The sequence below is a fragment of the Canis aureus genome, chromosome 9 (assembly GCF_053574225.1).
Source record: "Canis aureus isolate CA01 chromosome 9, VMU_Caureus_v.1.0, whole genome shotgun sequence".
Taxonomy (NCBI): domain Eukaryota; kingdom Metazoa; phylum Chordata; class Mammalia; order Carnivora; family Canidae; genus Canis; species Canis aureus.
The window spans coordinates 8,062,948-8,075,723 of record NC_135619.1 but is presented as its reverse complement, the minus strand read 5'-3'; the positions used below and the strand labels follow the sequence as shown (position 1 = coordinate 8,075,723).

General features: G+C 40.9%; 1 protein-coding gene across 11 annotated transcripts in view; it reads left to right on the top strand.

Annotated features, from left to right (window-relative positions):
• The window catches only part of STXBP6 (syntaxin binding protein 6), a 240,564-nt gene that overhangs the window by 85,817 nt on the left and 141,971 nt on the right, over window positions 1-12,776 (top strand). The gene's annotated exons all lie outside the window — the stretch shown is intronic.

The window sequence follows — 12,776 nt, the reverse complement described above, 5'->3', positions numbered from 1 at the left end:
GATCACACCCTGGGCCAAAGGCAGGTACCAAACCTCTGAGCCACCCAGGGATCCCTAAACTGCCCTTTGGAATCAACCTCAGCCCACACTCCCTGCCCACCAACCCACCCCTAGTGATTCCATGGCTTTCTTCAAGGTAGAGAGCCAGCCAGCTGCTATGTGAACTAAATGTCCTAACAGGCAAGAGGCCTGTCACAGTGCTTATTAGCACTTGGTAGTTGCAAGTGATGGCTATCCTTTCAGAACCTGAAATCCAGTTGAAACAGTTATTTGTTTCAGTTTTAATATTATGTTTGATTTGGACTGGACTTGCTTTTAGTCCAGTCTTGCTATTATAAGATCAGGACTGGTTTATTTAGTTCTGAAGCTTCTTGGCCTTTTGTACTGTTTAAAACAGGGAAACTTACACTTCCTTTCTGGACCTAACATTTATTGATTCATCCAGGGAAGCCTTATTCTTTGCTGATACAGCAAAGTCCCTTGTTCCCCTGTGAGTAATTCTATTGGAGCTAGTGCATTTCCTTTTTTATTTTTATTTTTTTGTACATAAGTATTTTTCTTTGTCAGTGGTTATATTTCATATGTAAGAGTTGTATAGACCATTTACTTATAGCCCGGCTATGCCAACCCTCTTTGGGAATGAAATTTTTTGAACTAAAATTCAAACACTCTACTAGGTCTACAAAAACCTTCCAATGTGCCATGTCTTACATAAAGATAAACATATCACAATACCCCTTTTCCATGGAATTTGGAATGATTAAAAAAGATCACTTGTATTCAGAAATAACCTAGCCCTGAGATTGGACTTGTTTTCTGTATGTGTTTCAGAGATTATCTTTACCCCTCTCTGTATTGCTCCTCACTTCATGTGTCCTATTAACTACTATTAGGTACTAATCTGCCTTTGGTCTCTTGCAACCCATCTGGCCACTGTTCCCTCACTCTGAAATCACTTTCTCTTCTTCCACCAACACAATTAAAAATAGTTCCTCCAGAGTGACTGATCTGTTAGGAGAGAAATAATATTGTTTACAAAAACTTTTAAAGACTGGTATATAATTTGAATACCTTCCCTGAGGGCATTTGTATTTGCAGAAAGTGGCATCCCCTCTAAAGCTAATGGTAGTGGTGATAGTAACACTGGGAGCATTTATTGAACAACTATTACCACACATTATATACCATCTCAGAGCATTGTATGAGAGGTTGATACACTGTGATAAATGATAAATATCTGGTCATCCTGTTTTAATCATTACTCTATAGTGCTTATTTCTTTATGTATCTGTTGGAAGCACTCATTTATTCAGCGTTGATACTTAAGAACTCTTGCTTGGAAACTTTTTGTATGGTGACAGTTCTTACCTTGGATTTTAGAGGTCAGCCTATTAAATGGACTTTGGGTTCTCTTAATTTGGCTGCTTTTGGTTTTTACGTTTTAACAGTGTTAGAGAAAAAATGCCACTTGGCACTAAGGATACTTGCATCACTTATTTTCATAAATCAACTTACTAACCAAGAGCACTTTGGATCACAAATGCCTCCTTCAGTTTCAAAAAGTGTGTTTGTGGTGTTTTCTTAAATCACTGTTAGCCAGCCTTCCGGAGAAAATTCACTGGCTTTAAGACTGTGACATGATAGGAATCTTATTGCCAAGATTTTTCTTCAGAATATTTCAAACTCACTTCCTTCCAAAATCTAATTTTATTTTGAGCTACAGTACAACTCTGTGAATGTTGAAGTCAGAGGAAAAAAAGGCATCTTTTTCCTCATAAAATGAGTTCTTTGAGGTCTGGACTGGAAATTTGCAGGTCACAAGCAAGGGAAGAGCTTTGCAGAAATGAGTTTAAATTTCCCTGTGACCAGTTTGATTTTTGCCTAGAGGTAAGTATATGATGGTAGTCCTTGAAGTCTTTTGAGGATACGGCACTTGGCATTATACAATGTAGTCAGTGTCATAAATACCTTGGTCTGTGCAGTCTTAAACATGAGATTTGGATTGGAATGATTTACTTAGATTGGTGAGTTGGATTACTCTAATTTTAGCCTAATCTCATGAGCCCAATTAGAACTTTCAGGTTCTGCTTTTATGAGAGATGCTTTGGAGAGCACCCATCATTTTCCTAAATATCTAATGGGTCTTGAGAAGATAGAGTTCTGGGACACCTGGGTGGCTCAATGGTTGAGTGTCTGCCTTTGGCCCAGGGTGTGATCCCTGGGATCCGGGATTGAGTCCCACATTGGGCTCTTTGCAGGGGCCCTGCTTCTCCCTCTGCCTGTGTCTCTGCATCTCTCTCTCTCTCTCTCTCTCTCTCAGTGTCTCTCATGAATAAATAAAATCTCTAAAAATAAAAAAAAAGAAGATGAGAGTTGTGTGTGTGTGCTGACAAGTCAGGTATACCGTATTGGGGAGAAGTTGAAAAGGCCCATCTGATATGAGGCTCTCTTTGGTCATACGTAGAATAACAACTAGGGAAAACCTAGGCCCAGAAATGGCTAATCAAGTGATAGTTCTGTGTGCATAATCTGGTGTCTTCCATTTCCAGGATCAAAGTGATCAGAAGTAACTCAGCATAAGGGCAGAGGCTTTGGAGACAGAAAAAAAAAAATGTGGATTTGAATCTGGGTTCCACTGACTAGGTATAGGAGCTATGTAAACTGGAGAGAACCACTTGGCCTTTCTGAGCGTCCATCTTTACTTATGCCAAATGGCGATTACAAATATTTGTCTTGGAGGACTGGACTGAAAAATTATGTGAGAAGACATACATAAACAGCCTTGCTTGGCCCCAGAATACAATGAAGGCTTAATAAATGTTAGTTTCCTCATCATCCTCATCTGACATTTGAAAGCCACCTTCTGTTGGTGATAAGGAGTGAGAGTCATCAGTCATGTGTCAGACACTGAACTGGAAGAGGCAAGAAAGCAACTGGTGACTTTCAAACAGAGATTGAAATTTTCAGGAGGGGCCAAAGATGGTTTCTAATCCAGGGAGCTCGACACGTATTGGGAGCCCGATTACAAGTTTTATCACTGCCATGTTGGCTTTTATGAAATTATACTTTCTGAAGACAGGAGAGTACCCATCTTTTCTGAAGAGCAAAGGAGCAACAAGCTAATAGAGTTTCAGTTGAAAGCCAGAAGGCTGGATACTTAACGTCACTAAATACACTGAGAGGTTTTGGTGTGGAGAGCAGGACTGGCGTCAGACGCAGCACCCTTTGGATCTCAGCCACGTCTCTTTCTAGCTGTAGCCGTGGAATGTAGCCACCCTCCATGAACCACGTTGCCCACCTACACCCCGGGGACAACTCATACCTCATGGGCTTGGTGTGGCAAATAAACAAAGCCACCCGTAAAGAGCCTGGCACACCATAGGCCTCTGAATGCTGGTTGCCAGTTAAGCGCAGAGCTCTGTGTATGGGGAGGGGGAGGAAGATCATGTGAAGTGCAGCTCCATCCTCAATTGCTTAAGAGCCCTGAGAATATACTGAATGCGTAAGCAGTGGTACATGCCCGGGAAGAACACAGCGGGAACCACACGTGACTGCTTTATGGCTGTGTTACCTGGTGATACCCGAAGTGCCACGGCCCTGACCTCAGCATGAGTGCTGGACGTGGTAAGAGCTGAGTTCCAGTAGTTTGTTTTGAAGGCATGGTTGATCAGTGTATTATAAAAACAAAGCACACGAACATTCGCCTGGTTGTTAGTGAGAGGGTATGTTTTGTTTTTAAGCCGATGTCCTGTGACTTTTATTTTCTTCTCAAAGTGTCTTTGTTTGTTTGGAGAGCCTCAGACTCCAGTAGGCAGCAGGCAGCTTCTGCAGGTCTGTACCCAGGGCTGCCTTTAAGCTATGCACCCAGTCCCCAAAGAGCTTGGATTCCCCACCATCTGATAACACACTTTGAGGATTTAAAAGAAACTTCTAAAAACCAATTTCTGGTTTATCATTTTATTTTCTCCATAAACATTTTTATGCAAACTAAATTTTTTTGCATTTTATGCAAAAAAATCCATTCACTTGGATTTTCTTCCACCATTAAATGCTGTAAGAGCCAAATCTTTCATCTGGGGCCTTAGTCTGTAGCATTTTACCTGTATCCCTCACTAGGTGTCTGTCCCTTCATTCCCCTGATAGGGGAGAAGCCCTCCACCACCAGTGGGCCAGCTTCTGTAACTTGGTCATGAACTCCTTACTGAGGTCTATTTTTTTCTCTGTAACTCTTTTCTTCTCTATAGTGATTTGTTTTTCTTCATTACATGGACCCACATGACCAGATACCTCGTAGGCAATGTCTTCTTCGTGTTCAATTACCCATTATTTGCCAGCTGGAAATTAAAGTCTCTCGTGCTTTTGGATATACATGGGGATCAGCAGCCAGTAGCTGCATAATACAGTGGGGAAAAGAGCTCGGGCTTTGGGGTGAGACAGATTTGGGTTTGAATCTTGCACTGATACCAGCTGTGTGATCTCAGGTAGATTATTTCCCCTCTGTGCCTCGGTTTGCTCAGCAGTAGGGCTGAGTGGTGTGGCTGTAAAGTCTAGAGATAATATGCATCAAGTGCCCAGCTGATTTCCTAGCACAGACTAGGAGTGGAAGCTGCTGATTCTGTGGTTGTCATCTCCTGCTTGTTCACCCTATTGGTTTAGAGCCCTGGAGCTGTCTCTGTGGAGAAGAGCTTGCTCAAAGAAGCAGGGCCAGACCTGCTGGCTGAGGTGTACTGTGCCTTAGCACCATCCCTTCCTCACCATAGCCACCAACTGCTCACCAGAGATCTGATGCTCATGTTGCTTCCACTGAGGGCTAGGACTCCAACTTCACTTTGCCACTTGGGTTTGAATGTCCCTAGTCATTCCTGGTGATGAGAGTTCCATGCTACCAGTTTACTCTGCAGTCATGCCCAAAGTGGCCAGGGCACCAACATTCCAACCTGTTCGTCCTTAGCAGCAAAGGAGGCAACCAGGACCGGAGGGGCCAGATCAGAAAAAGATGATCAACCTGAAGCCTTTTCCTTCCACCAGTGTGGTGAAGATGAAGAGCTATCATAGGTTGAATGGCTGTTGTGGAAGCTGGAGCAGAAGAATTTGGATGCATAGCTTGTGGAAGCTTTGGCATCAGACTTGGGACTCGTTGGTCAGGTGGGACGGTGACCTCAAGGAGGTTGATCACTTTAACATCTATCTACAAGGCATCTCTCTAAGGATATTACCCTCCCTTTCTATCACGTTCAGCATAATTTCTGTAGACCAGTAGCTGAGCATGAAAGATCTTTCAGATGGAAACAACAATACAAATAACCAACATTAATTGAACACTTATTATATGCCAGTTACTGGACTAACCAGCTTTCATGTATCATCTCATTAAATCCATTTCTACTAATCCTCCCAGAGAGGCATGGGTGCAGACTAACCCCTTTCCTCAGATGAGGAAAGGAGTTCAGGGCTTTCACTAACTAGCCTAATGTCACAGGACCGCTAAATCCTGTAGCAGGGATTCAAACCTGGTCCGTAAGTGTCCAGAGCCTGAACACTTAACCTCTGTGCATGGACAGAAGGGCTTCCTAAACCCACTTCTTTCTGTGTCAAGACATCACAGTCCTCAGAGAATATTCCTCTGTCACCAGAAGCTAAGGGGACATTACTGATCATTTATTTTAGCACTACTGTTATGTTGCCTTTTAGCAACCTGACTATAGGAGAGATGACCCATATTCTCCCTGGTGGTAGATTGCAGTGGGAACCAGACACCATTGGCTTCTCACCATCTATGTCTTGTGTCTGCCCGTTCCATATCTGTGGTCACAGCAGGGTCAGCACACATGCAGGTCATCATGCCCCTTTCACTTAGCAAAAGGCAGTGCTGAGAAAGGTAGACACAAGGGTTTCTTTGTAGAGAGGGGAGTGTTTGCTTCATATATACCAGCAGATAATGCTGTCCTGTCTGTTCCCCAGAGCTCCAGCTGCACTGCCACAAGGGAAGTTTTGCTGTTTCTTATTAAACGTGTGAGCCTTCTCTTCCCCTGCAGCCTACTCTCTCCCTCCATCGTGCAGAGCAGTTTAGGATTTCTCCAGCCACTACCATCCCACCTTGCATAACCAAACCCATTTTAAGACAAAAATCAAAAGAAAGCAACCGTACTCACTAGAACTAACCCTCCTTAGAATAACTTCATATCCCGTTATCACCTTAGTTAAGAAGCTGGAATAATCTTTCTGGCCTAGGTTTCATAACCCCTCACACACATGCCAGAGATGATAGGTGGACCTGTTTTCCATAGAAAAGTGCTGGTCACTTTCATCTCTGATGGTGGATGACCAGCTCCCTGTCCCCTTTCTTCTTGTGAGTTGTCAGCGCTCCCAAGGGCTGTCAGCCCACCCTGGGAGCTCACTCTCCTTCCACCTCCCCCCTACTGCCACTCCCACCCCTTCTAGGAACAGGAAGTAATACTTATTACTCCACATCTGTATGCCCTTAGCCTTTTCTATGTCCATTTTGAAGAAGATGCTGACCTCTTCTATCAGCAACTCTAAGCCTTATGGTATCCACTGAGCTCAAGTTAAGTTTGATTCATCCATTCAGTAAATATTTATTGAGATCTTACCTGGACAAAAATAAACATAACTGCTTTTATGGCATTTAGATGGGAGAGAGAGCCATAAATTAAAGAATCATCTATAAAATACTGAATTGATTTCTCTGGAGGAGAGAGCAGAGCTTAATGTCTTCAGTAGGAAGTGAGTGAGAAACTCAGATGTGCTGGCTGGAGAAGAGTTTACTAGGCATGTTGGGAAGAGGGTGAGAACAAGACCTACAGGCAAATACTGTTCCCTGGGGCAGAGGGGAGCAGACCAACTTGAGAAACAGAAAGTCCATGTGACTATAGCACAACAAACATAGGAGAATGAGGGGCATTGGGATAGGCCCAAAGATAGGTCCATATCCTCATGCCAGGAACCTGTGCATTTTACCTTATTTGGAAAAAGAGTCTTTGAAGATGGAATTAAATTAACCATTTTGAGATGAGATTACCCTGGATTATCCTGGTGGGGCTTAAATAGCATCACATGTGTCTTTATAAGAGCAGCAGAGGGAGATCAGATGCACAGAGGAGAAGACTCTGTGAAGACAGAGGCAGAGGGATGCCTGGGTGGCTCAGCAGTTGAGCATCTGCCTTGGGCTCAGATTGTGATCCCAGGGTCCTGGGATCAACTCCCCCATAGGGTTCCCTGCAGGGAGCCTGCTTCTCCCTCTGCCTGTGTCTCTGTCTCTCTCTCTGTGTTTCTCATGAATAAATAGATAAATTCTTAAAAAAAAAAAAATAAGAGAGAGAGAGACAGGCAGAGATTAGGTGATATGGCCACAGGTCAAGTAGTGTTGACAGCCATCAGGAGCCAGAAGAGGCAAGGAACAAATTTTCCTCAAGGGGGCCACCTGAGTGGCTCAATGGTTTAGTACCTGCCTTCCGCCTAGGGTGTGATCCTGGAGTGCCAGGGTCGAGTTCCACATCAGGCTCCCTGCATGGGGCCTGCTTCTCCCTTCGCCTGTGTCTCTGCCTCCTCTCTCTCTCTCTCTCTCTCTCTCTCATGAATAAACCAATTTTTTTAAATCTTAAAAAAAATAAAATAGAAAGAAAGATTTTTTTCCCAAGAGCCTCTTGCAGGAGCATGGCCCACTGATGTAGTGGTTTTGGACTTCTGGCCTCCAGAATTATGAGAAAACAGACTTAGGTTGTTTTAAGCTCTCCAGTTTGTGGTAATTTGTTACAACAGCCACAAGCCATTTCTTTCTACATTACTAGTACTCGGGATTTTTGAGATTGAGAGAAGGCCCATTCCTTTACACACAAAGGAATGCTATAAGAGGTACAGAAGACATTATTCTTATCTTGATGCTGTCAGAAATTTAATAGAAATCAGGCTGGAACCTGTTTGTATATTGAACACTTTACATATGCTCACAAATGTTTGAAGAAATGAAGTATGTTTGGGGATATCTTTTTACTCTTAGAAGCCTCATAATGTAGCTCCCTCCTCTGAGCTGGAATGCCCTATGGTCACATCTTTTCTGGTTTTGCTGGTTGAACAAAATATGTTGAGAGCATTTAAGCAAACCAAGGGGGAAAATAGACCTTTTTTGTCTATGCTAAGTTAAGGTACTTACCCGGTTCCTAATGTAAGTCTTTCCCCTCAAATAATTAATTAACTAATAAACAAACAAAATTCTTTAAAATCTTTCAACCTAGAATTTTATTCTAATGATAAAGAGAGCTTTAATTATGGGGTCAGGGTTAAATTGTCATGATTCAGAACATTAAATTCTGCTTGGAGAGCATGAATAATTACAATTTTGCCTCTTCAGAAATTCAGTTTTGTCTAGAATAACTCAAAAGGAGAAATACAAAATGATACTTGGTTTAACATCCTTCAGATTTGCATTTGGTCATACAAAATATTAGGAATGAACTTCATGGAAGTTTAGAAAAGATTTGTAGGAAAAAGTCAATACTAGTAGCAGGTACATATATGATAACTATTTTTGTGCTGAAATATATTGATTATGTGCACTTAAATATACCACTTGGTCTAAAACTAAGCTTATTTGTCTTAATGGGATTTTTCAAGTATTTATTATTTTCTAAGTTTTTTTTATGAAAAATTACAAATATGCAACAGTAGGAGAATAGTGTCATGAGCCCCATGAACCTCTGGTCTGGTTTTAATAATTAATTAACTCACCTGGCTAGTCCTGTTGCCTTTATTTCCCATCTGCTTCCTCTCATTGAATTATTTTTATGTAAATTATCTCATTTCATTCTAAATTATTTCCGTACGTATATATTTAAAAGACACTTTTAAAAAGCACATTCAAAATACCAATATCAAAAAAAAACCAATATCACAACAATAAATTCCTTAATAACATCAGATCAAGAAGTCAATGTTCAACTTTCCCAAGTGCCCCATATATGTCTATCTCTCATAAGTAAAAATTCAAATAGTGTAAAAATTTGAATGAGCTATAAAATACATATATGTAAGGTAATGTTCATTATACCTCATACATATACATATGTGTTTATGTACAGTTCTAATTAGAACCCAGATAAGGCCTAGACAGCACAATTGATTGCTAATCTCTTAATTTATATTTACATACTGAAAAGTATACAGATTGTAATATATATAGCGCAATGAATTTCCACAACAGGAACACTTCTATGTAACTAGCACTCAGTTCAACTCCAGAGAAGCTCTCATGTCCTTCCCTCAATACCCCCTTCCCCAAGGATAACCATTATTTTGATTTCTAGTGCTATGGTTTAGATTTGTCTATCTTTGAAGTTTATATAAATGGAATCGTAGAGTATGTACAATTTAGTGCTTGGCTTCTTCCTCAATATTATTTTCGAGATCGATTCACCCATGTTGTTGCATGTAGCTATAGTTTGTCATTCTGATGGAATAGGATTCTGTTGTACAAATTATACTACAATTATATTTTTGATCAACATCTGGACTTTTTTCGGGCTTTGGTTATTACAAATAGTGCTGCCAGGAGCATTTTTGTACATGTCTTTTGGTGACTATACCTACATATTGCTGTTAGGTATATACCAAGGTCAAAGAGAATGTATCTCTTCAGCTAATTAGTGTATAACATCAAACAGATTTCTGAGAGGTAGTACTTATTTACATTTTCACCAGTAATGTATAGAGTGCCAAGTGCTTCACACATGTGGTCACTATTAATTGTAAATGACTTAGTGGGCAGGGAGTGTTGCTGAATGAATTTTTGTGGTTGAGAGTTGATGGGCATTAGAAATCCATTTCTTCTAGATCTTCTATTGAGAGTTTAGAAAACATAATGCCATTTATCAATCTGAAATTTTAAGGAAATAGATTTTGGCCAGAGTAAAGAAAATTTTCTCATCCATTGTACATCTGAGAAATATTTTCCATTTGTAAAGTATCTAATGCTCTGTTCATAAACATCTTATGTGTGTGGATATCTCTCTTACTGTGATGAATACAGAAAATTATTTGCCATGATTCCCTTGGGAAGAACTCTTAAAAATCTGGAGCAGTAAGGTTAAGATGCTGTCAGTCTGTTTTTTCAAAGCTGGATGGCTCAGTGGTTGAGCATCTGCCTTTGGCTCAGGTCGTGATCCCAGGGTCCTTGGGATTAAGTCCCGCATCAGGCTCCCCGCAGGGAGCCTGCTTCTCCCTCTGCCTGTCTCTTCCTCTCTCTCTGTGTCTCTCATGAATAAATACATAAAACCTTAAAAAAAAAAAAGCTAACTGATGCTTAACCCGAGTACCCACTTCCCATCTTTTTAGTTGTCTGTTAGTCTTCTGTGGAATCTTCTTTGGCTTCTGCATTTCTCTGAAACTGTGAAGATTAGAGACAACTTTAAACCTGGAAGAGATACAAACTACTCAGCTTAGAGCAAAAGCCTACCTTCTGGCTCATACATTTTATACTTCAATGAGCATTTTTAAGTAGAAGCTATTAAATGTCATATAATGGCATTGTATGGTAAGGTGTCCAGCTGTAACCAGCTTTTGCCTGTAGCTAAAATATGTTCCCTCTAATGCTTACTCTATGCTCTTTCCTTTTGAATTTATCCACATTCAAATAGATTCATTCTTTTTCCCTAGTAACTACTTTTTGTTTTTTCCTCATCTTTCCAGTTGCTTTCTATGCTCTCCTTCCCCACTTATGTCATCAGCTCTGGACACAATATCAAGACACACCCTGAGGTGGCAGGAAGAAGTTAGGATCAATTTTAGGATGACTACTACATCTTATTGTCCACTCTCTCCTGTAGAATACATTTCTGTAACATAGGACAGACCCATCTCCTTCAGGACTTGGAAGTCTGTGTGATGTTTTTGAGTAATAACCCAATCGTGTTCACTCCGTCTTAATTGTTATGTATGAGGGACTCAACAACATTGTTTTTTTATTACATCTAGAGGCAGGGCGTTCTTTCTCCCTCTATAATCTTGTATTAATTTCTGAAAGTCTTGTTGAGGATATGCTCTATACCTCATTGGTTTCTGGTTAACCCAGAAGAGCCCCTACTGAGGTGACAACGAAAGAGGAGAAACTAAGCATCCTTAGAGATGCTATCTAGGTGCTGATGATCAGAAGACAGTCCTCACTTGGTCACTTGTTTTTTTTCTATTTGAAGAGAATTCACTAAGCTCAGAAAAATCAACCATGTTGGAATAATGTCCAGTGGTCCATCTTGGGGGCAGTAACAGAGTCTGTTACTGAATATGAGATGCTTCAGTGCCACAGGGCTTCTGAGTGCCTGCCCCACAGCCTGAGCTGCGGGCACTTCCCAGAGAGTCTTTGTGTAAAACATCTGATCCCCAGACTTTGAGAAGTAGGTGCAAAGTTTCTTTAAAGCACATAACATCCAGGCTTGCCATAATCTTTCTAGTTCCCCTCAGAGATTCTTTGGGTGCAGGTGCAGGGCCACACTATCACTTAGGAGTCTCAACAAAGCCTACCTTTTTATCTTGCCCTACCATGGGTTCAAAAATGGATCTTCACAAATATTAGGGCTTTTCAAAGTGTGAGTCCTTTTCAAACATTTCTGAGATCTGACTGTCTTTCTCAGTCCCACTTTCAGGGATGAGATGCTTTGTGCCTTCTGTGTAAGACCAGGGCAAAGCATAGTGAATCTGGAGACTTATTTTTCGTATTAAACTGTTTGTTTTCGTTTGGAAAGTTGTACGAAGCTCTTAGCCACTAGTGAAAATCTGAGTGATCTTTTGGAAGGCAGAAATCAATCTGTGTACAAATATGAGCTTATAAAACAAGATAGTATCTCTGAGGGTGGATCCTTATAAATCAAACGTGCATTTTGAGGAGTGGCATGTGAGACGAAAGTATTCCCTTTCAAGAAGCCTGTTTGGAGGTATTGATATCATCCTCTGACTGGGCAGTGCGTGTGCATCTAGACCTTTTTTGGGTCATTAAACTTTAGCTATAATATACATTCTTATCCAGTCACTGCCTATTTACTATTATGGTCAACAGCCACTCCCAAGTCTTCATAGTTAGTTTCCACACCCCATCCTCCCGCCTTGTGTGAAGAATTTTTAGTGTCTAAGAATGGAAGTTTTGTTTGTGGAAACATCTCTGTTTTGTGTAGCTGGTGTGTGACTGTATTCTTCCTCTCATTCCCAGCTTCTTCCCACTGTAGTTGGCAGTGACTTTTCTTGTTGTATGTCATTATTGGGCATGTGCACACTGTGCTCCTTGGCATTTTATTGGAATCGTTCTGGGTTTTCTCATTTACTTCTCCATCACTGTTTCTGTCACTGTGTCATGCTCCTCAGTACCAATTTTCTTCAAAGACCCATCTTTGGGGTCTTTCCCATCAAGGGAATCTGTGTTCCCTTCTGTGAGCTCTTGCCCTCATGGATGTCACTACTGTCTAAGCATAGCTACAGCTTCTTGTTTAAACTAGTTTGGTCCCAGAGAGTCCGAGAATGGTGAATTATTTTGCTTTCCCTTTACATGTGGAGATCTGCAATATTACTACTGCTTTCTCCTTTTTTACTTCAGAAAACCTGTTTTACCTTATTATTCAAGGTTTGATTATTTGGGGGAGACTTTTACTAATAGATGGGGCCACTTCTGATATTAATAAGTACTTGAATTTGATAGTAGTCTGCTATGACTTTTGTGTTCTTGTAGGTCGTTACTTCTGAGCAATTTCTCAGTCATTCATATTGTTTTCCATAAAGCA